This window comes from Cryptomeria japonica, chromosome 8, assembly GCF_030272615.1.
Source record: "Cryptomeria japonica chromosome 8, Sugi_1.0, whole genome shotgun sequence".
NCBI classification, from domain to species: domain Eukaryota; kingdom Viridiplantae; phylum Streptophyta; class Pinopsida; order Cupressales; family Cupressaceae; genus Cryptomeria; species Cryptomeria japonica.
In genome coordinates, this window is record NC_081412.1 from 435,371,990 (window position 1) to 435,397,015 (window position 25,026).

Here is a 25,026-nt window from a genome sequence, read left to right on the forward strand (position 1 = left end):
CAAACTTGATTATCTTCAAAAGAGTTGATGTCATGTATAAATAAATATAATATCTTTCTAATTATGTGAATATGTATGGATGAGAATCTGAATTGTATGTGCGCTAAATGTATACATCTTTCAGAGGAAGAAAAGAAGTGTTGGAAGAAGTTATTATGTGCTTAACCAAAACCATAACCAAGCATTAGGAGATGGTATTCTATCAGTTCAAGATCTTTTAGATGTGATCCGAATCTATTTGTAAGATAGTGAGTCTTCCCTGGGTTGTAGCCCTTTCTTGTTTTTGAGAAGTGAGCTCTAGGAAGTGTACCTAAATGCATGTGCATTCCCCATTATAATATTTCTAATACTTCTAACAGAGTATCATCATATTGTGGGTATGTTCCCACCATGGTTTTTCCCTTGACCGGGTTTTCCACATAAAAAATATTGGTATTATGTGTGTTCATGTTGTGTTGTTGATTTATGGTTTCATGGTTAATAATCATATCTAAGAATAAGTTTAATTTGTGTAAGTTTTTGAGACAATTGATTCACCCACCCCTCCTCTCAGTTGTCTACCCAGAATCAAAACTATTTCATCAATATCTTCTCCTTCATGCATTGCTTGGTAACACGATTTTAGTGGATCCACCATGCTTATCTATAGTTAGCATTATGGAGTCTATTGTACTATTTGTGCTAATGATTCCTTGGTTTCACTTTGAGTAAGTTGAGACACTCTTGCATTCCTATTTTGTGGAAACTACTTCCTTAGTGGATCATGGTTCTTTAGAATATTGTACCTATATTTCAACTTGTAGTGGTTGAGTAGTGATGGTGAGATCGCTCATGCAACTTGCATTAGCTAAGTAGTGTTGTTGGGGTCACTCATGTAGATTTATGTGTCATCTATATTTTTGATTGATAGATATTGTTACCATTGTTTCCATCTAATCATTATTTGAGTAGTGTTGTTTGGGGCACTCATGCAAATTGTTTTTTTCTTGATCTTGATCACCATCTTGTTTTAGAGGAGGTTATTTGGTTAAAACAACATATCAATCTTATTTTGAAATTCATCTATATCCTCATGCTTTAGTTATGTTCTACACGTTCTTGAAAATTGGTTTGGAGACTTCTTTGTCCTTCATGTTCTCTCTTTTGGAGAAAAGTTTTCTCCCACAAGGTTTTTCTCCTTTTCTTTGTTTGTGATAGATTTCATTGCATTCTAGTTGTACATGGGTACCTAACATGGCATTGTTGTGAGGAGCCATAATGCATCTCATATGGTACATTTTTACTCCCTAAGTTTCACTTAAAGGAGGGTGATCCAGAGTAAATTGTTATTTATTCTTGCTTAAGTTCCACTTAAGTAGTCTTTTCTCATTTCCTAGGTTCATTGGTAGTTATAGCTGGGTTGTTGAGTGGTTATAACTACCCTCTACCTACTCTCACACATCATTGGCATTTCCATATTTCCCTTTCCTTTATAAGAAAGGATCTTGTACATTTGTACTCATCTCAATAAAATTTCTCATTTAGTGAAATAGCATCTACAGGTTGCTTCTCTCTTTTGTGTGTAGGTGTGTTTGGAAATTGTCTCCTAGGGTTCTAACATCCCTTTAGATGTCCTCTTATCTATGTGTAGTGAAAATGGAATGGTGGAGGGTGAGAGCATTCAAGTATGAGATGGTGGTCACTTTATTTCTTGTTGCAAGTATCTTGATGGAGCACATGGAGCACTTTGATTTCTTGATGGTACTATTGGATATTGTTGGTCATTGATGCTGCTAGGATATATTTTTGTCATTCATGTCAAAATATTCCTATGTATTCATCCAATGATTTCATATGGAGAAGATCTTATGATCCAGTTTTGCAATGGTGTGTTGTTGATCACTCTTTTGCAGAGCTCGGTATATCCTCTGATATATTCCAGTGTGATCAAATCTTGTGCTAATATTTTGGGATCTTATTTGGGATGGTCTTGTGTAACTTAATTTTAGATGGTTTCTTATTTGCTGCTCCGCAAGTTATCTATCTTCATGATAGTTGCTGATTAGTTGTATTCCTAAGTATCAGATATTGATCGATGAAGATTTGATAAGTGGTGTTGGTGTAGCTCTACTACCCCTACCCTAATCAATTTCTAATCTTGATGTGACCTTGGTTAGTTTATCATAATATAATGTTATAGTCAGATGTTTTGATTTAGTGCATATCTGTTAATGTGGTTTTCACACCAGTTGGTATGCAAGTTGATTAGTTTTCCTATTTCGTGTTATTAATCTCGAGCTAACACTTTCATTATATTTAGATATGTATGCATGTATGACTCTTGGTTGCAGGAGATTTCAGGTACAGTATCGCATGGGTGTGAGGTTCGCCTCCACCTAGAATTGCAGGTTTGAGTTACCTCTTCAATCCTTAGAGTTGGATTAGTTGGTCGTAAGACCCTCGTTTGACCATAGTCATGCTCAAGTGAGCGTTATCAGTCGTCGTCAGTATTCCCTTTGGTTGGGTTTGTGGGTCATCTATCTGTTTGGCTTCTTGGGTTGCATGTTTTGTGTGTATGGTTAAATTGAGCAATTGGTCCTTAGTATTTAATTTGATTAAATATGTGTTTGTACATTAAAGATTAATGGACTAAATTAAATAGGCTCCCTTTTTATGTGATTAATCGTTAATTGAAGTGCTCGATTCAGTTTGGTAGCAAGTTCAATTAAATGATTAAATTTAAATATTAAATGTATTTTGCTTATACTTATGAAAAGAAAGATTTAAATTTAATTGAAATAGAATTAATTTAATCTTGTTGGCTTTTTGAAATAGAAAGGTTAAATTCAGTTATTTGGAAAAATCAATTTTAAAATTGAAAAGCAAGTTTAATTTGTTGATATAGTTGGAAAAGAATGATTTTTGTGAATTATTTTAAATAAAATATTTTAATTCCAAAAATAAAATTTTGGTCAAAATTCTCCCATTTAATCTAGGCTATTGGAAAAATATGGGGATTGATATTTTTGGAAAATATTTCTGGATGGAAAATTTGGGGGTTTTGGGAAGAGAGGGAATTTCTTGAGCTGGAGAATGGGGCTCTTCTTCAATCTTGCCAGGATTGCTAAGCCAGGTAGGCCTCTGGTTAATTTCATTGATTTCCTTGTTTTAAAGAAATTGTTTTGGAGTTTTAAGAAATTTGTGTGTGAAGAGGAAAAAATCTCATCTATTTGGGGAAAATGAAATAGATGCAAGTTTATTTCCAATCCAAACCCTTCTTGTTTGTTTCCATTCCAAGTTTAGATTATGGTTGCTCTGATTGTTTTAAAATAAAAAATAAACTTGAGATTGGCTGTTTACAATGAAAATTTGTTAAAATTCTAAATTAATGCTTTCAAATTCAAGCTTTAATCAAAGAATTCTGCCTATGTTGGGATAATGGATGTAATCCTTATTATTTTGCCAATCTGGTGTTTGTTTTTAAGAAATCTTTCCCTTCCTTGAATCTGGGTTTTCAAAAAGAAAACAAATCAAAATGTTTATTTAAAAAAACTTATAGTTTTTTGAGAGAAAAGGAAAAAAAAATATTTCTTTTAAGTCTCTGGGAGACTGGTTTTTTGGACTGTGTTTTACACAGTAAGTAAATTTTGAAAAATAAAATAAAATAAAATATCAACCCCGGTCCACGTGGCAGAGCTTCCCCCAACATGTGGAGGGGTGTAGCGTGCTCCTTGGGGTAGCATCGTTGCCCTTGGTAGCGCCTGTTACCTTTGGGTAGCAGCACTGCCTAAGGACAGCATGAGCTACCAAGGGAGGGGCCCACGTGGGGGTCCACGTGGGTACCCTCCCCCCATACTTTTATTATTTTTGTAAAAAGTGTTTTTTTTAATATATTTTTTTTTTATCAAAAAAAATATAATAATAATTTATTATTATTAAATGTAAAAAGTTTTAATAAATTTCAAATATGGCAATCAATTAATAAATTATGATTAGTTATAATTAATTAATTGTATAAGTGGCAATATACATTAATTAATTTTCAAAATTGTATTTTATTAGTAATGCATATTTTTCTAATTAGATACTTAGTTTGTTGTTTTGTTATTTATTGTTAATTGTTTATATTTTATTAATCACGGATTAATAAATATTGACATTAATTAATAGTTAATTTAGGTATTTTTCTTTATGTACGTAAGGAAGTAATTTTGTGGATTTGGGAAAAGCTTGCCTATTTTTTGTTCTTTTAAATGTATATTTCCTTAATCGAAAAAGTTTAACTTGGTTCTGGAAAGACGAATTTGGAGGAATTATTTTTGAACCAGTATGACAATGATGTTTCAATTGAAGATTAAATATCATATTTAGTTGGTTAATGGTTGTTTAATTATATTCATGTGAAATTGGGTTAAGAACTCATAATGGCGTATTTATGTATGTTCGATGCAAATGAACCTTAGCGAGTTAGAAAACCAAGAACAACCTATACCTAGATGACTTGAGTAATTGCAATCAAACTTAGCTCATTTAGAAAACTTGATTGACATTTAATGTTTAAATCAATTCAAAAAAGATTGTATCTACTGGTTATTGCCTATGCGAGTTTAATTTATGTATTTGCTTTTGCTTAAGTAATGGCAAGCCTTGCTTTGTTTGATTGGACCCTGTCGTATGGTTGATTTGGGTACCTATTTCTGTCCTCGGTCTCGAGTTGACTGTTATTTTGTTGTGGTGTTGTATTGGTCATATACCTTGTGTGGGTGTCGAATGATGATTTATGGTTGACCATAGTTGGTCAAGTCTCTAGTTAGAGTACCGTCAGTAAGTGTACCTCTTTTGAGTCGTGTTTGACTAGACGGATGTTCCCTCCTTTTTGAACTCTGTTTGCTTGACCATGTGTGTTCTTTGGTTTCTGAGGTCGCTTGAGTATAGTCTAGTGTTGTATGGGAAAGTAGCTTTCATTGGGAGTCGCACCCAAAGTGGTTGCTAGGTAACCCATCGAAAGTGAGTCTAATAAGTGATAACCTAATTGTAGATTAGAATGTTAATCTCTAAGTAAGATAATTGTACCTCACACATGGGACGAGTGCTAACATAGACTCGACATGCAGTGAGAAGGCCTGAAATGGCAAACCATCATCCTTGTCTTCACGAAAGGATGTGTGGGTCCACATGAGGTCTGGATGGGCTGGAGGTTTGGATTAGGTTGCCAGGGTAACCCAGTGTATGAAGACCTGCCATGGTAACCATACCAAGTTATGTGATGACACTTGTCCCTACATTCGCTAGTGTGTGGTTGTATGGTCTTGATAGGAGCACCTTTTGTGGAGTCGTCCTATTGCTTATGCCCTTTTGAGAACTTGATTTCATGCTAGACCTTGGGTTATGATGACTCAGTTTTGTGGATGCTCTAGTGGACCTTTGTATTAGCTTCGTTTATGTTTCAGATAGATCCTTTCCTTTCCAGGGATCAATTATGTATTTATTGACCGATGTGGTTGTTTGTATTTTGGCTATGTTTCGCCTTGATGGCAGGATTGTAAATAATGAGAACCTCATGTATTCTTAACTTTATTGATTATCAGAGGGGTCTTGCAGTTGAGCAGACCTGGAGATGTAACCCTTTAGGGGTGAACTCTGAGATCATCTTGGTGTTATGCGATGCTTTTGTCCTTATGTTTCATGTTTTGTGTTAGCATGTATAAATGGCATTTTGATAGAATGTATAAGTGGATAAGATGAAATTAATTTTAAATGCATGTATGTAGTCCTCTCTTAGATGTAGTAAATTGGATCTTGAATGAATGTAGCTTAGTATAATGGAATACATTCAATTATTGTTAAGAAAATTAAGTATGTATGGGAAGAACTCATTCGTTTATGATGAAATTAAAGTGTGTTATTAAATTAGATGCATGACTTATATTTTAATGAAAAGTATGAACAAAAGGAATAGATAAATCTTAATGGATGAACCTTATTTTGTGATATATATTCTCATCTTCTGAAGAAATTATCCTTTTTTAAGAATTATCTCGTTATAAGATAATCAGCTTATTGGGTTTATTAGTGTGAGTTAAGTTAAATGTGTAATTAAGTAATCACGTTGGGAAACTCTTTAGGTGTTAGTTGATGTCTTCCGCTATGTAATCTGAATCTTTGATATCTTGTTATATCTTAATATTGTGTAACTTAAAAAAAAATAAAAATTATTGCACTCTATTCTTGTGTTTTAGTTTTATCCCTTTGGAGTTTCCTAGTGGGGCATTACATTTGGTATCAGAGCCCATGTTGGAAACACTAGGATCTCTAGTGTCATGTGTGCTCTTAGTTGGTGTGAGGTGTATCGACCTTATGTGCATGCTTGTCCTCACTTTTGTATGTGAGTGATTGAGAAGACCTTAACTTGTGTGTAATGCGTGTGCTCATGCTTTGTTTTCACCTTCTTGATGTTGGTGTTTTGAGTGATTATATGTGCTTTATGTGCTTATTGATGTATTGGTCTATGATTACTCATATTCTAAAAGAGAGTACCTTCCTTATTGATTGTTGTTCTCTTTGGACTAATCCATTTGGGTTGGTCAATGCTTGACTAGAATCTGAAAGTGTGAAATGTGCTTGTTTAAGATTATGATCTAGCTTAGTGTTGTTCGCTTGAAGGACTTGTATGGTAGATATTGAATTCTTATTTTGTAGAAAATTGAATGATTATGACCATTCCTCTCTCTCTAGAAATTAAAATGTTTGGGATATGGGTAATTATCTCTGATTTGAGTTTTCTTTTTGCGAGAGAAAAGGTGTGACTTCTTGAACCCTTGTGTGAACCCTATGATGCTTATGTGTTTTTAGATAATATTAGGGCTTTGGGTTGAAAGTTCATATTGGTTGTTGGGAGAAAATTGTATATTTATATTAAAGAATTTTCCATGTGTTTAATAGAAGTAACATAATTAAACTCTATCTTAAGTGATGTGCATCAGTATGCGAATAGTTGTTATGTGAAACTGCTCTATTGTAAAAGAAGTATATAAAAAATGAACATGTTATAGTAGCTTCGAGAGTGTATTAATATGTTACACAAAAGATTGTTTTATGTGTTTCATTAAACCAGTTTGATTGAGGATCTATTTTAGCAATGCTCCATTGAACTTGCTTTTGGGTATATGTAATTACCTTAGTATGTTTAGAAAGTGCGAATGGCAAGTTTGTTTGATGTGGATGCATTAATATGTATCATTTTGTTGATAGCTCCTCATTTACCTTCTGATTGTAATTTGATTTTTAATGATAGGTTGCAAAATTATGACATGTGTCTATATTGTATTAAGAATAAGTGAGTGTTCTCAAGAGGTCTGGTATTATTGAAAAGATTGCCTGTTTTGATCTCTGTTGTTTGGAAAACTAGAACCTCCTTTGCAACCATAATAATTGGAAATGTCATGTTAGGCTATTTGGCATCCTTCTAAAATGGTAGCGAAATGAAAACCATGCAATTAATGATAGGCTTATAGTGAGAAATTTTAGTAGATAGTGTGATCTTGATTGATCTTGTGTCTTTGTAGGAAATAGTTTGATTATCAAACTCTCTTTCCCTTCTCTTTGCCTAAATCATAAGATTTTTTAGAAATGCTACCAAGAATGCATTGATTTAATTAGAATGTTTATAAAACATGTGAAATTGTACTGTTGCTTTTGGACTTCTTATGGAAAGATGAAAGTATTAAGCTTCAAAAATAAATTTGCATAGTTAGTAATTTAGTTACGAATGCTTAGTGAAATTCGAGAAAGATATAGGAATGATGTTATTTCCTTATGTAATTGTGAATTGTTAATAATTTCAATACTTGTATCTAGAGTAAACTTGATTCAGTTATTTAGGTGGGAAGAATTATTTAAACCTTCCTTGAGTAGATGATAGTGTACTGGAAAGTACTCCCCATAAATGTGACTAAACCAGTACTGGTGTATTCATGTGTATTGTAAGAAACCAGTACTTATTATATGTGCCCATGGATTGGTGAAGTAATCAACCGTGGAGGATATGTTGCTTATGAGTATGGGAAACCATACTGTTTATGTGATGTTGCTTATTTGTTTCCCTACTGAGTACCAAACCTCGGGTTGTGGGTAAATTAGTGTGTTAAGGGGTAGTATTCGAAGTCACCATTCCTTGAAAAGTATGGATCAGCGTACGAGTAATGTCGGCACGAAGTGACTTTAGTTTCTCTATTTCGAGAAATGATATAGTTATACAATAAAACTGTATCAGAGGTATACTCAATACTTTCCCTTTTGATGAACCTATTTATAGGTTTATGTGTGACAGCCTATTCCTCTCCTTTATTTGAGATTTTTGATGGCATTTCTTGAGCATCGTGATGGTGTATTTTGGAGGATCCTTTGCCTTGTCTTCATGAAAGGTAGGTTTATCCACATGAGCTACTAGTTAGTATGTGTTGGTAGACATGTGGGTGGACCTTAGTCATGTATACTCCTGGCTTATGGTGAGTATCCTTATACATACGTCGCTATGCTAGATGTGACATGTGCGTGCTTGTTTTCACGAGGTACACTACCATGCAGGATACGTCCATTGCGTGTCTTCTTCGCTTGGGGTATTGCCATGCCGTGTGATGATGTGATGCGGGGTGATGTCGAGGTGCACACTGCCATGCCATGTGGGTAGTGTGACTACGTTGCACCACATGATGAGCTACTGTGATAGCTAGATGATTGTTCCTTCCTTCCTCGTTGGTGGCTAGATGCTAGTCACATAGTGATGTTATGTGCAGTTGTGATATTCTTTATATTTCTTTGTGGACTAGCAATTTATTTTACTTTGACTTTGAAGGTCTAGCCATGATCTTGTGATCTTTTGCATTCTTGATTTGGTGTTGCAAAATCCAGATTATTTTCTGCCTTATTGTTGGAATTGATGATTTATTATCTTTATTCATCTGTACTTTGGTGGCTAAACTAGTTTATCCTTGTTGTTTTTCGTATGCTAGTCTTGTGCTGAAATGTGAAACTCCTCTCCAAGGATGTATGAGACAGTCTTGGTAGAGTGTGTACGAGGAAGTAGACATAAGGAACCTTGAGGATGGGGGTATGTGAGGTTGTGATGCAGCTAGGATCCACTACCTACCTATGTGTGGTGACTATCTCTTGGAGGCTAACCACCTTACTCAACAAGGGATGTTCACGAAGGTCTTGTATGGAAGGTAGCACCACTATGGTGTGCCCTAGCACCATCAAGCCTTTGAGTGAGATATTGGATATTTATGATCATATTATTGTTATGAGATTAGGCATAGAGATGTTGATCATGCATGTTATCTTTGACTGAGCATTAGACATGCTCACATATGGCCTTTGAGTTATGCATTCCAGTTATGTGGATGGTTATTATGTGTATCATAGAGTAGATTGTGTTAACTTGTCACTATATTATGGGACATAGTCTTTGGAAAGGTTGTTATATGCCTGGCAAGTGTAAACAATTGTGTACTATATGTTGCTCTTATTTCTTGAAAGTTAACTTGGTTGTAGAAATTGATATTTGAAGCTAGTTCTTTGCGATAAAATTTTGTGAAAAAGATGTATTGGTAAAGGAAATTGATCTTGATGCATGTTTTCTTGTCATGTTTGATAGATGAGTATGGTAATCGTTGTTTACCTCTTTGTAATGCATTAACTTGGTGTAATGAAAGGGAGAAAATTCTTGTTTCTTTGCTATGCTTGTGGATAATTCTTAGAATGTTATAAGAAATGTATGTATTTAGATGTATCTTTCCAACGGGTAATGGCATTCGTAGAGGATTTAGCAATAATGTTTCATTTATTTATGGAAAGATTCCTATGTGCAATTTAATATTTGATGAATGAGTTTCAGGGCTAATGTGTGTGACATGTTCTCCATTTAGCCTTACGACTTCCAGGAGTAAGTCAGAACCTAGGGGGGAAGAATGTAGTACCCCTACCCTAATCAATTTCTAATCTCAGTGTGACCTTGGTTAGTTTATCATAATATAATGTTAGAGTCAGATGTTTTTATTTAGTGCATATCTGTTAATGTGGTTTTCACACCGGTTGGTATGAAAGTTGATTAGTTTTCCTATTTTGTGTTATTAATCTTAGGCTAACACTTTCATTATATTTATATATGTATGCATGTATGACTCTTGGTTGTAGGAGATTTCAGGTATAGTACTGCATGGGTGCGAGGTTCGCTTCCACCTGGAATTGTAGGTTTGAGTTACCTCTTCAATCCTTAGAGTTGGATTAGTTGGTTGTAAGACCCTCGTTTGACCATAGTCATGCTCAAGTGAGCGTCATCAGTCGTCATCGGTATTCCCTTTGGTTGGGTTTGCGGGTCGTTTGTCCGTTTGGCTTCGTGGGTTGCGTGTTTTGTGTGTATGGTTAAATTGAGAAATTAGTCCTTAGTATTTAATTTGATTAAATATGTGTTTGTGCATTAAAGATTAATGGACTAAATTAAATAGGCTCCCTTTTTATGTGATTAATCATTAATTGAAGTGCTCGATTCAGTTTGGTAGCAAGTTCAATTAAATGGTTAAATTTAAATATTAAATGTATTCTGCTTATGCTTATGAAAAGAAAGATTTAAATTTAATTGAAATAGAATTAATTTAATCTTGTTGGCTTTTTGAAATAGAAAGGTTAAATTTAGTTATTTGGAAAAATCAATTTTAAAATTGAAAAGCAAGTTTAATTTGTTGATATAGTTGGAAAAGAATGATTTTTGTGAATTATTTTAAATAAAATATTTTAATTCCAAAAATAAAATTTTGGTCAAACTTCTCCCATTTAACCTAGGCTCTTGGAAAAATATGGGGATTGATATTTTTGGAAAAATATTTTTTGATGGAAAATTTGGGGGTTTTGGGAAGAGAGGGAAATTCTTGAGCTGAAGAATGGGGCTCTTCTTCAATCTTGCCAGGATTGCTAAGCCAGGTAGGCCTCTAGTTAATTTCATTGATTTCCTTGTTTTAAAGAAAATGTTTTGGATTTTTAAGAAATTTGTGTGTGAAGAGGGAAAAATCTCATCTATTTCCGGAAAATGAAACAGATGCAAGTTTATTTCCAATCCAAACCCTTCTTGTTTGTTCCCATTCCAAGTTTAGATTATGGCTGCTCTGATTGTTTTAAAATAAAAAATAAACTTGAGATTGGTTGTTTACAATGAAAATTTGCTAAAATTCTAAATTAATGATTTCAAATTCAAGCTTTAATCAGAGAATTATGTCTGTGTTAGGATAATGGATGCAATCCTTATTATTTTGCCAATTTGGTGTTTGTTTTTAAGAAATCTTTCCCTTCCTTGAATCTGGGTTTTAAAAAAAAAAACAAATCAAAATGTTTATTTAAGAAAACTTATAGTTTTTTGAGAGAAAAGAAAAAAAAAATTATTTCTTTTAAGTCTCTGGGAGACTAGTTTTTTTTGGACTGTTTTTTACACAGTAAGTAAATTTAAAAAAATAAAATATCAGACCCCGTCAATGTGGCAGAGTTTCCCCCACCACATGGAGGGGTGTAGCATGCTCCTTGGGGTAGCATCGCTGCCCTTGGTAGCGACTGCTACCTTTGGGTAGTAGCTCTGCCTAACGACAGCACCTGCTACCTTTGGGTAGTAGCGTTGCCTAAGGATGGCATAAGATACCAAGGGGGGGGGCCACGTGGGTACCCTCCCCCCATACTTTTATTATTTTCGTAAAAAGTGGTTTTTTTTAATATATTTTTTTTATCAAAAAAAATATAATAATAATTTATTATTATTAAATGTAAATTTTTTAATTAAGTTTTAATAAATTTTAAATATGGCAATCAATTAATAAATTACGATTAGTTGTAATTAATTAATTGTATAAAAGGCAATATACATTAATTAATTTTCAAAATTGTATTTTATTAGTAATGCATATTTTTCTAATTAGATACTTAATTTGTTGTTTTGTTATTTATTGTTAATTGTTTATATTTTATTAATCGTGGATTAATAAATATTGACATTAATTAATAGTTAATTTAGGTATTTTTCTTTATGTACGTAAGGAAGTAATTTTGTGGATTTGGGAAAAGCTTGCCTATTTTTGGTTCTTTTAAATGTATATTTCCTTAATCGAAAAAGTTTAACTTGGTTCTAGAAAGACGAATTTGGAGGAATTATTTTTGAACCAGTATGACAATGATGTTTTAATTGAAGATTAAATATCATATTTAGTTGGTTAATGGTTGTTTAATTATATTCATGTGAAATTGGGTTAAGAACTCATAATGGCATATATATGTATGTTCGATGCAAATGAACCTTAGCGAGTTAGAAAACCAAGAACAACCTGTACCTAGATGAGGTGGGTAACTACAATCAAACTTAGATCATTTAGAAAACTTGATCGACATTTAATATTTAAATCAATTTGGAAAAGATTGTATTTGCTGGTTATTGCCTATGCGAGTTTAATTTTTGTATTTGCTTTTGCTTAAGTAATGGCAAGCCTTGCTTTGTTTGATTGGACCCTGTCGTATGGTTGATTTGGGTACTTGTTTATGTCCTTAGTCTCAAGTTGACTGTTATTTTGTTGTGGTGTTGTATTGGTTATATCCTTTATGTGGGTGTCGAATGATGATTTGTGGTTGACCATAGTTGGTCAAGTCTTTGGTTAGAGTACTTGCAGTAAGTGTACCTCTTTTGAGTCATGTTTGACCAGATGGATGTTCCCTCCTTTTTGAACTCTGTTTTCTTGACCATGTGTGTTCCTTGGTTTTTGAGGTCGCTTGAGTATAGTCTAGTGTTGTATGGGAAAGTAGCTTTCGATCACGCCCAAAGTGGTTGGTGGGTAACCCATTGAAAGTGAGTCTAATAAGTGATAACCTAATTGTAGATTAGAATGTTAATCTCTAGGTAAGATAATTGTACCTCACACATGGGATGAGTGCTAACATAGACTCGACATGTAGTGAGAAGGCCTGAAATGGCAAACCATCATCCTTGTCTTCACGAAAGGATGTGTGGGTCCACATGAGGCCTGGATGGGCTGGAGGTTTGGATTAGGTTGCCAGGGTAACCCAGTGTATGGGTCGGAACCTATGAAGACCTGCCATGGTAACCATACCAAGTTGTGTGATGACACTTGTCCCTACGTTCGCTAGTGTGTGGTTGTATGGTCTTGATAGGAGCACCTTTTGTGAAGTCGTCCTATTGCTTATGCCCTTTTGAGAACTTGATTTCATGCTAGACCTTGGGTTACGATGACTTAGTTTTGTGGATGCTCTAGTGGACCTTTGTATTAGCTTCGTTTATATTTCAGATGGATCCTTTCCTTTCCAAGGATCAATTATGTATTTATTGACTGATGTGGTCGTTTGTATTTTGGCTATGTTTCGCCTTGATGGAAGGATTGTAAATAATGAGAACCTCATGTATTCTTAACTTTATTGATTATCAGAGGGGTCTTGCAGTTGAGCAGACCCAAAGATGTAGCCCTTTAGGGGTGAACTCCGAGATCATCTTGGTGTTATGCGATGCTTTTGTCCTTATGTTTCATGTTTTGTGTGAGCATATATGAATGGCATTTTGATAGAATGTATAAGTGGATAAGATGAAATTAATTTTAAATGTATGTATGCAGTCCTCTCTTAGATGCAGTAAATTGGATCTTGAATGAATGTAGCTTAGTATAATGGAATACATTCAGTTATTGTTAAGGAAATTAAGTATGCATGGGAAGAACTCATTAGTTTATCATGAAATTAAAGTGTGTTATTAAATTAGATGCATGGCTTATATTTTAATGAAAAGAATGAATGAAAGGAATAGATAAATATTAATGGATGAACCTTATTTTGTTCTATATATTCTCATCTTGTGAAGAAATTATCCTTGTTTAAGAATTATCTCGTTATAAGATAATCAGCTTATTAGATTTATTAGTGTGAGTTAAGTTAAATGTGTAATTAAGTAATCATGTTGGGAAACTCTTTAGGTGTTAGTTGATGTCTTCCACTATGTAATCTGAATCTTTGATATCTTGTTGCATCTTAATGTTGTGTAACTTAAAAATAAAATAAAAAATTATTGCACTCTATTCTTTTGTTTTAGGTTTATCCCTTCGGGGTTTCCTGGCGGGGCATTACAATAGCTATTTCTGATGATTCTACCGTGCTTGCTAGTGTTTCCTATTCATCTCCTATTTGTTTTGGTGATCTGCATTGATTGTTATGCGATATTTTGGTGTTTTCTATGATTTGGTGATTATTTTTGTGTTATGCGGTTTTTCCTGGTGGTGTTGCATGTTGTTGTTGATGTTGCCGTGATTTTTAGTGGAGTTGTGCATTTGGGAATTTGATTTAGGTCCATGTTTTGTCATGTAAATCATTATATTGGTCCAGTGGTCGATCTTTGTACTATGTGATGTAATTTTGTAATTGAGGGTTGAAGGTTTAGTCGACCTTGTTACCAAGGTTGATGAATTGTATATATAGGTGTCGATGTTGTGTTTGCATTATCAAAGAGTGGTGTATGTGCAAACAAGAGATTTATCCTTTGATGAAGTGTTGTGTGGATATTGGTGTTGCAGAGCAAACATTTCTGCTTAACCAAAACTATAATCAATCATTTGGAGATGTCATTCTTTTAGTTCATTTCTTCCAAATTGTAGTCCAAATCTTGTTGTAACTCAATGAGACTTCCCTGAGGGTTGTAGCATTCTGGGCCATTATATTTGAGTAGTGAGCTCTAGGAAGTCTGTCTGAATGCATGTGCATTCTCCATTGTAATATTTTCACATACTACTATAGAGTATCATCTTATTGTGGGTAGGTTTCCACTGTGGTTTTTCCATTAACTGGGTTTTCTACGTCAAAATCTTGGTGTTGTGTGTTGTGCTTTCAATTTTATTATCTGTCTTATTACTGCACTTTATCAGATTTGTGTTTTGTGATTAAGTTGTATATTCTAGTGAAGATAGATTCACCATCCCCAACCCACCCCCACCCCCCTTGCCCTCCTCAATCTTCCTTCTTGGTTTTTGCTAACAAAAAAGTTGTTAAGCTGTAGATTTTGAAAGGAAAATATAAGACATTAAATATGGGAGATGATGAGAGCATACACTCTTTCATGGCTAAGGTGAATGACCTTGTCCTAGGTATCAGATGTGTGGGTGGAACCATTGAGGAAGATGAAATTATTGCTAAGGTGTTGAGATCTTTCCCTCCTAATTATAAACATAAGGTTGCTGCTATTGATGAGATCCGGAGTGTGACTACAATAACAAGAGATATGCGGGATGGAAAGATTGCTGCATTTGAACTGAGTGAGTTTGGAGAATCACATGGAAAGTTTGAGACAACATTTAGAGCATCAACATCTATATCCAGTAAGCAGAAGTATGATCTTGATGAGTACAAAATATCTAGATATTAAAGAGGAAGAAGAGAGATGGAAGAGCAAGAAAGAGAGATGGATAAGCTTGAAGCACTGATTGCCCGAAGATTGCCTAAAGGAGCTGGTAAGTATGATGGAAAAATGCCTTTGAAATTTTTCTCTTGCAATAAGATAGGACATTTTTCTTCTAGATTCCCGAAGAGGATGGCTAGGTATGACAAGTATGATAAGTTTGATAAGCATGAGAAGCCTTACAAGCCTAGCCAAAATATTAGGAATCAAAAGAACCATTATTATGCTACTGATTAAGGTGTTACAGATGAAAAATTAGAAGGAGATGAAGTTGTGTTTATTGCCATTAAGGAAGATAGACCTGTACTTGTTGATTCTATTAGTTGTACTATTGAAGAGAAAGCTTTAACTGCTAAGGTTGAAGAGAAAGATGAATGGGTGATTGAAAGTGGTTGTTCACATCATATGACTGGTGATAAAAGAAAATTTATAATTATGGAAAGGTATGATGGTGGAATAGTTAGATTTTGAGATGACAAAGTCTTTGTGATCCATGGGAGAGGTTCTATTTCTTTCGATGGTAAGCATAACATTGATGATGTCGTGTATGTCAAAGGTTCAAAGAATAATATTTTGAGTGTTGGATAGATGGTTGATAAAGGTTATGATCTACAATTCAAGGATGGAAAATGCAAGATCCTAAATGCCTCCGGTATAGAGATTGCATATGGAACTAAGATTGAACATAACATTTTTCATTTGAATGCTGGTGAAAAAAGTTGTTTGATTGCTCAGATTGATGAGAGTTGGTTGTGGCATAGGAGAATGTGTCATGCAAATTTTGATTCAATGATTAAGATCAGTTCTACACACGTTGTTAGAGATCTGCCTAGGATTGTCAAGCCTACTAATCTGGTATGTAAGGAATATTAGTTGGGTAAGAAAACAAGGATTTCTTTAAATAGAAAGAAGTATACATCAGATGGATTGCTAGATCTTTGGCATATTGACATATGTGGACCTATAAATGTTAGAAGTATGTAGGGTGATAGATATTTTATGCTGCTAATTGATGATTATTCTAGGATGATGTGGGTTGTCTTTTTGAAGGAGAAATCAGAAGCATTGGAAAAATTCAAGATATTAAAAGAAAAGGTGGAGAGTGAGTCTAGATTGAAGGTTGTGTGTCTGAGATCTGACAGAGGTGGAGAATTATGTTATGGTGAGTTCAATTTATTCTATGAGAAGCATGGGATTAGAAGACAGCTATCTTCTCCTAGAACCCCTCGACAGAATGGAGTTGTTAAAAGGAAGAAAAAAATTGTTTTGGATGTTGCAAAGACTATGCTGATTGAAGGAAATGTTCTGAAGATCTACTAGAGAGAAGCTATTAACACTGATGTTTACACATTCAACAAAGTTCACATTAAAGGTGATACCAGTAAGAATCCTTATGAGCTATGGTTTGGTCATGTTCCTACTGTGAGATATTTCAAATTATTTGGTAGTAAATGTTATATCAAGAGAGATGAGGATATAGGAAAGTTTGATGCTAGAAGTGATGAAAGAATTTTCTTGGGATATTATACAAAGAGAAAAGCCTATCGATGCTACAATAAGAGATTGAGAAAGATTGTGGAAAGTACAAATGTGAAGGTGGATGAGAACCTTGGGGAAGAGATCAGAGCATGTGGTTATGATGATAGACAACATATTATTTTAGCCCCTATTCTGACTGAAGAACCTAAGAAGAATGATCTAGTAGAGACAGTTAACCCGGATGTTGCTGTTGTTGGTGAAGAAGTGCATAAACCTGATAATCAGAACAATAAAAAGAATCTGAGGTATGTAAGATTGAATCAATCTGAAAATTAGATCATTAGTGATAATAATAAAGGTGTAATGACTAGAAGAAGGTTAGCTGCTAAAGAAGTATGTTTGATTTCTAAAGTTGAACCTAAAGATGTTGCTCAAGCTTGTAAAGATGAAAGTTGGATGAGATCTATGGAAGAAGAATTAGATCAGATTGAAAAGAATAATACATGGAAACTTGTGCCTAGACCTAAAGATAAGAATGTTATTGGTACTAAATGGGTTTTCAGAAACAAATGGAATGAAGCCGATGAAGTTGTCAGAAATAAAACTAGACTAGTTTGCAAAGGATATTATCAGAAAGAAGGAATTGACTATGAGGAGACCTCTTCTCCAATGACCAGACTTGAAGTTGTTAGGTCATTGCTTGCATATGCTGCTTATAAATATTTCAAGGTATATAAGATGGATGTCAAATCAACCTTTTTGAATGGTGAGCTAGATGAAGAAGTATACATTGAGCAACCTAATGTATTTTCATTGTCAGATGATGGGGACATGGTGTAAGTTGACGAAAGCTCTTTATGGATTGAAGCAAGCCCCTAGAGCCTTGTATGCTAGACTCGATAAATATTTGTCGAAATTGGGATTTACTAAAGGTGCTATTGACCGTAATCTATATTTTAAGATAGAAAATGATAACATCCGGATTGTTGAAGTTTTTGTTGATGATATTATCTTTGGAGGTGATGATGAATTGAGCGTGAAGTTTGTCGGTGATATGCAGAAAGAATTTGAGATGTCTATGATTGGTGAGATGAAATCTTTCTTAGGTTCATAGATTTCATAGACTAGAAAAGGTATATTCATATCTCAAACTAAGTATGTAAAGGAATTGCTGAAGAAGTTTTGGTTAGATGACTCCAAACCTATTGGAACTCCTATGGTGACTAGTTGTAAATTATCTAAGAATGATGAATTTATGAAAGGTAATCAGAGTTTGTAAAGATCTATGGTTGGTAAATTGCTATATCTTACTTGGACTAGGACAAACATTATACATGATGTGTGCATGGTTGCTAGATATCAAGCTTATCTAAAATAGAGTCATGTCACTGTTGTTAAGAGGATATTTAGATACCTGAAGTGAACTATATATTATGGTATGTGGTATTCGAGGAATGATAATTTCATGTTATGTGCCTACACTGATGCAGATTGGGCTAGTGACGTTGATGACTAAAAGAGCACTACTAGTGGAGCATTATTTTTGGGTAAGAAATTGGTTTCATGGGCTAGTAAGAAACAAAATTCAATGTCCTTATCTACTACTAAAGCTAAGTACATTGCTACTACTAGTAATTGCACTCAGGTAGTTTGGATGAAGTAAATGTTGAAAGATATAAGATTTATCTATCATAAGCCTACTATTATATACTGTGATAATTCTAGTGTTATTAACATGTCCAAGAATCCGGTGCAACATTCAAAGACTAAGCATGTGTTAATCAAATATCATTACTTGAGAGAGCAAGTTAGTGAAGAAAAGGTGAAGTTGGAGTATGTATCTACAAAGGAACAAATAGTTGATATTTTCACTAAGCCTTTGTTTGTAGATACATTTGTCTATTTGAGAGACAATTTAGGGGTATCCACCCCTCCTGATGAGAACTAGATGCATTGAATTGCATCAATCTGGTGGACTTCACAGTCTTATCCTTTTATCCAGATTAATGAGTTGGTGTTGCTCCTCTAGTGTAGTAGTCTATGTTTTAGGGGGAGAGATTCCTATGATTCATGCTTTTGTTTGGTTTTCTGTTTTGAGATCTTTGGCATTTCTCTCAAAGGGGGAGTGAGATTATGTGAAAAAATTCTTTATATGTCTTGATCTTAGGGTGAGTTTGCTGGAGATATCTTCTTGCTTTGCATTGATTGTTTTTCACATTCATATGTTGCCATCAATGCCAAAGGGGGAGATTGTTGGATATTGTTGGTCATTGTTGTTGCTACGATATGTTTTTGTCATTGATTTCAACATATTCCTATGTATTTCTCTGGTGATTGCAGATTGGGAAGATCTTACATGATCAAGTTTTGCAGTGTTGTGTTGCTAATCACTAGTTTCTAGAGTTCGGTATATCCTTTGGTATGTTCCAATGTAATCAGATCTTGTGCTGAGATTTTGGGATATTGTTTGGGATGGTCTTGTGTATCTTCATTTCAGATGGTTCATGATTTGGTGCTCCATAAGTTATCTTTCTTCGTGATAGTTGTTGATTAGTTGTATTCTTGAGTTTTAGATGTTGATCAATGAAGATTTCTTAAGTGGTATTGGTGCAGCTATTTTTGATGATTATAATGTGCTTGCCGGTGTTTCCTATTCATGTCCTATTTGTTTTGGTGATCCGCATTGATTTTTGTGCGATCTTTGGTGGTTTCTATAAACTGGTGATGATTCTTTGTGTTATGTGGTTTTTCCTGGTGGCATTGCGTGTTGCGGTTGATCTTGGCATGATTTCTGGTGGAGTTGTGTGTTTGGGAATTTGATTTAGGTCCATGTTATGTCATGTAAATTATTATATTGATTTGATGGTCAGGGTAAGTGCATAAAGGTGGTGGTCAAAAAGGGGGGTATACATGGACACTTCTTTTCTGAAATCAGGTGAACCTAAACTTGGAAGCAAAATTTGAAAGTCATCCACTAAAGATATGAAGATAATCAAAGAACAAATATTGTAGTAATCTGAATCTAGTTTCAAAACTACTAAACTTTTTCAAAATTGGATAAGATTAAGGGGGTCAAATCTTTCGTGAATGAAAATTTGACCCTGATTTTTTCTGAAAAACATAACATAGTGTCTGACGTGCGCGTCAAAAAAGTCATACTTAGATTTAGTATTTTGACAAATCCTTTGGCAGAAAGATAGTTAAGAGTGAGCACTAGAAGATGTGTATTTTTTTGTAATTTTTTGTTGAGTATTTTGTTTTTTATGATTGAAAATTAGGTACCTATTCGTGTGTGAAGCATATGTTGCGCTAAACAAATCGAAAAATACAATTTTTTTTTAAATTGTAAAGAATCAAGTGCACTACAATAATATATAAATTTTTTAAAATTTGGATAAGTATATAAAAATTTATTCAAAAAATGGTGCACCTATGTCTGTGAGAACTATGGAGACATTGGTAAAAGAAATTAAATAATAATATGTTATTGTTGTTCAAATTTTAAAAAAATTATATAGTTAGAAAGCTCAAAAGATGGGTGAAAATATGGTGGCAATTTTAGAAATACCCACTTGATGATGTGAAAACTTGATGATGACAAAGTTGATAAACCAAGTTGATAAAATAAAACACATAAAAAATGAGAGATATGGAGGGAAATCAAACTTCCAAACTGTAGCTTTGTCATCCAGACCTATTTCAAAGCCGAAACAGTCAAAAGCGCGTACGGGGTACTTATGGTTTAAAAAGCGCGTGTAATTCCCCTACCCTAGTCAGACTTGTAAAACACATTTGACCTTGGTTGACTTCCTATGTGGCATTTTTGAATGGTAGGTTAACCGTGATGCAATGTGTAGTTTAAATAATATAAATAATTGTGCATAGCTATTATTGTGCTCTTGCATTGATTCTTGTGTAAATGTAATTGTTCCCTAACTCTTGTGATAAATCTCGAGCTAACGCCTTCATTGAATATGTATATGTATATGTATGCTTGCGTGATTCATGGGTGCAGGAGATTTCAGGTACAACACCGCCTAGGGCGAAGTTCATCTCCTTCGGGATTCGCAGATTTGAGTAAACCTCCTCCATCCTCAGAATTCGGATTTGGGGGTCATAAAACTCTCGTCTTGCCTTAGCCATGGTCAGGTGAGCATCGTATGTGGTTCATGGGGCTTTTTTTTCGTTGGGTTGCATGTCGTGTGATTTGGTGGATTTCTTCGATTTGCGTGCCTTGTACGGGGTAAGTGGAGTTTGTTATCCTAAGTATTAAATTCAATTTAATGAGTAGATGTATGCATTAGTAATTTAGAAATTTAAATAGGTAGCTTCTTTTATATGATTAATCGTTAATTTAAAGAGATCGCTTTAATTATAATTGTAGCAAGCTTAAAGTAGTTAACTTGAATTAATGTGTTCATTTATGCATTAGTAGTTGAGAAAATTAGAGTAAATAGATTTCTTTCATGAGATTAGTCATTTATTAAAAAGGTCGCTTTATTATGTTAAAGCGAGTTAATTTAATAGCTAATTTTAAAATAACGAATTTAATGAGTTATGCATTTTAGAAAGGAAAGATTTAAAGTCATTTGGGAAATAGAAATAAATTAATCATTTTCGCATTTTGGAAGGGAAAGGGTAAATTTTATTATTTAAAAGAAATTATTTTCTTTTTTACTTGTTAAGTTGATATAGTATACAGAATTGATTTTTGGAAATTTAAATTAATTTATATACCTTACCCTTGTTAATAGTTCAAAATATAAATGTTGGCTAAAGTAATATGGAGAAATTAAAATTAGAATTAAATAAGAAATAGAAGCATTTTAATTTTAAATAAGAAAAGCGAATAAGATGTATTGAATAATGGAAAGGAATGATTTCCATTTTTCATTTTCTTTTATTTTAAAAATAAATGCCTAAATTCAAAATTGAAAATTAGGTCAAAAAATGGGGTTTCTCATTTAACCTAGTTTTTGAAATGTTTTTGGGGGTTCTATCCTTGGGTCATCTTTTTGGAAAAAAAAATGGCTTTGGAAGGGAGATTGGAGGTTTTTGACAAAGATGGAGTTTTAGAGCACCAGATTTGGGGGCTCATCATCAAAATCCTTCAAGGAAAGCTTGTTGAGGTAGGAATCTCTTTTAACCAAAAAAAAAAAAGGGGGGGGGCTTGTATGTTGTTCTTGCAATTTTGGTTTTTCTGATTTTCCATTGTTTGCCCATGAGTAAGTTTCATTGTAGAAAAATTGTTAAAGATTAGTTTTGTTGGATCTTTGTGTGAGAAGAGAGCTTCGTTGTGCCAAAGATTTGCTTAATGGGAGGGTTATTCAACAATTTCTTCTATTATTTTGAAACCCTTGTCATTCAAAAAATAAAGAAGAGAAATGGCTGTGACTGTGATTGTTTTCAAAAAATGGGGTTTGCTGGAAAATGTTTTAAGCCTGTGTTTCAGACTGTGTGGGTTATTTTGGAGAGTTATTCATCTTTTTATCAATATTTACATATACTAGTTTTAAAAATATATATATATATTCAATGAGTAAAAAAAAAAAATTTTATGAGAGTATTTCATGACTGGGAAGATTTTTTTTTTGACTGCACATTTTGGCAGTTTTGTTTGGGTCTGTTATTGTTATTTTAAAAGAAAATTTATAAAAAAATAAAATAAAAATAAAAAATTTACTACAACCCCATGGCTGGGAGGCAGCCGGTAGCAACTGCTACCAATTGGTAGCAGCGCTACCAGAGGTAGCGAACTGCTACCAAATGGTAGCAGCGCTACCAAGGGTAGCGGCCTGCTACCATTTGGTAGCAGCGCTACCAATGGTAGCTTGGGCTGCCAAGGGGGGGGCCCACGTGGGTGTCCATGTGGGTACCTTCCCTTTTCTTTTTTTGAAAATAAAAAAGAAGTTTCTTTTAATTTATTTATATATTTTTTTATTATTATATATAAATTGTTTTAAAAAGAATATATATATATATAATATATAAAAAAAATAAAAATAAAATACAAAAAAATCAAATTAATAAGTGAATTTAAATTTAGTTTAAGAGATTTAAATTCAGTTTCTTTTATATTATTTAATCACAGATTATTAAATAATATCTGGATTTAGATAATCAACACTTAGTAAATCCATACTTTAATACAAGTTATTAATTTCTCATTGATAACATCATACTTGGGTTAATACATATTATTGACATGGACTAAGTACTAATGGTGGATTAATGTGAATTTTTAAATAAAAGTTAATTTAGCAAATCCATAAACTTGATCGACATTAATGGTTAAAATGATATGGTAAACGAATACCTCTACCGGATAATGCCTATGCAAATTTAAATTTCTATAATCGAATTTGGTTATGTAATGGTAAGATTTGATATGCCAGTGTTAGTCATAAGTCGATCAAGCCCCTAGTTAGGGTACCCTCAAACAAGAGAGTCTATGTTTGTGTTTTTTTTTATGATTCAATTTGACACGCTTCTAAAAGAGATCACTATGTAATAATCAATCGAGGTAGATGTTGTATAGTGTATGTGTTCGCCTAAAGGGCAGAGATGTAAAAGACATGTAAATTATGTAATCTTAACTATATTAAATGCCAGAGGGGTCTTGCAGTTGAGCAGACCCAGAGATGTAGCCCTTTAGGGGTGAACTCCGAGATCATATCTGTGTTATGCGATGTTTTAGTTTCTTTTATTTCATACTTTAAGTTATCATGTATGGTTGTATCTTGTATGTGTAAAATGGGAATTAAATGCAGCTTAATCTAAGTGCATAAAATTATTCATCTTGATAAATGTAGTAATCAGGTTCATAAAACATTGTAAGTATGATTATGGAAAAGAACTTGGTTTATGTCAATTAAAGGAAATAATGGTGGAAAGAATCTCATTAGGATGCCTTTATTGTTTTAGCTTGATATAAGTTGGTAATTTGAACGGATGTGAATGGGAAACAAAGTTAGAATTAATGTTAAAAAAATTCTAAGTTGAAATCTAAAGGATGAACATCGTATAGGTATTTACTTTTTATCTTCTTAAATGAGTATCGCCATGTTAATCATGCTTCACTATATTGGATGAATTTTGTTTAGTTATTTCACGTTTTAATCTTAACAAATAATCCTCACCAAATTAACTTGATAATTGGGTGAACTCAACTACTTATCCATAATTATAACCCTAATAAAAGAATCTCTTTATGATTGCTAAAAATGAACTGAAAAGGGAAGGATTCAATTAGTTGTTTATATCTTAATCTTAGTAAAAGTATCTCTCTCATATTAACTTCATTTAACTAAAAAGAGTGATATGCAATAAGATAATTGTATTGTAATCCTAATGGAAGAATGTCACTATGAACTTATATTTTAAAGCCTGAAATGATGAATTTCATCTTGCTAACTATATTTTAATTTAAAGGATGCACTCATGTGCACCTAATACATTTTCACCTTAATGAATTGAGTTCCTTTTATTAGCATTATTAAAACTTCAATGAATGAACTCTATGGCTACTTGCACTCTATCCTCCATAAAGAAACTACAACCCATTAGTTGGGTATGCTTGAATTCAAATGATGGAACCTCACTCTACTAATGGGAGTTTAATCCTTAATGAACGAATCTCATCTTATTAGCCATACTTTTAATATTAAAGGATGATATCAATTGTGGATGGATACCTTAAACCCAATGAATGAACTTCGTTATATTAAATGCTTTGAACCTTTTTGGGAGGCCTCTTTATGAAATTATGAATTAAAGTGCATAGAGTAAATAACCTCACAATGGCCTCCTAACCACCCAAAGTAAATGAATGCTTCCTAAAATTATAAGATGTCAATCATTGAACATATATATAATCATGTCTTATGCATTATCTCGTAATTAAGATATCCGGCTTATTGGAGCAATGGACGCGAGTTGAGTCAGGAGTAAGGATACGTAATCGCGTTGGGAAACTCCTTAGGTTCGTTTAGCCTTCTGCTGTGTTATCTAAGTTTTAGATAACTTCAAAATATCTTAACGTTGTATCTAATCAGTAATACTCTTAAATATTATTCTAAAAAAATATATAT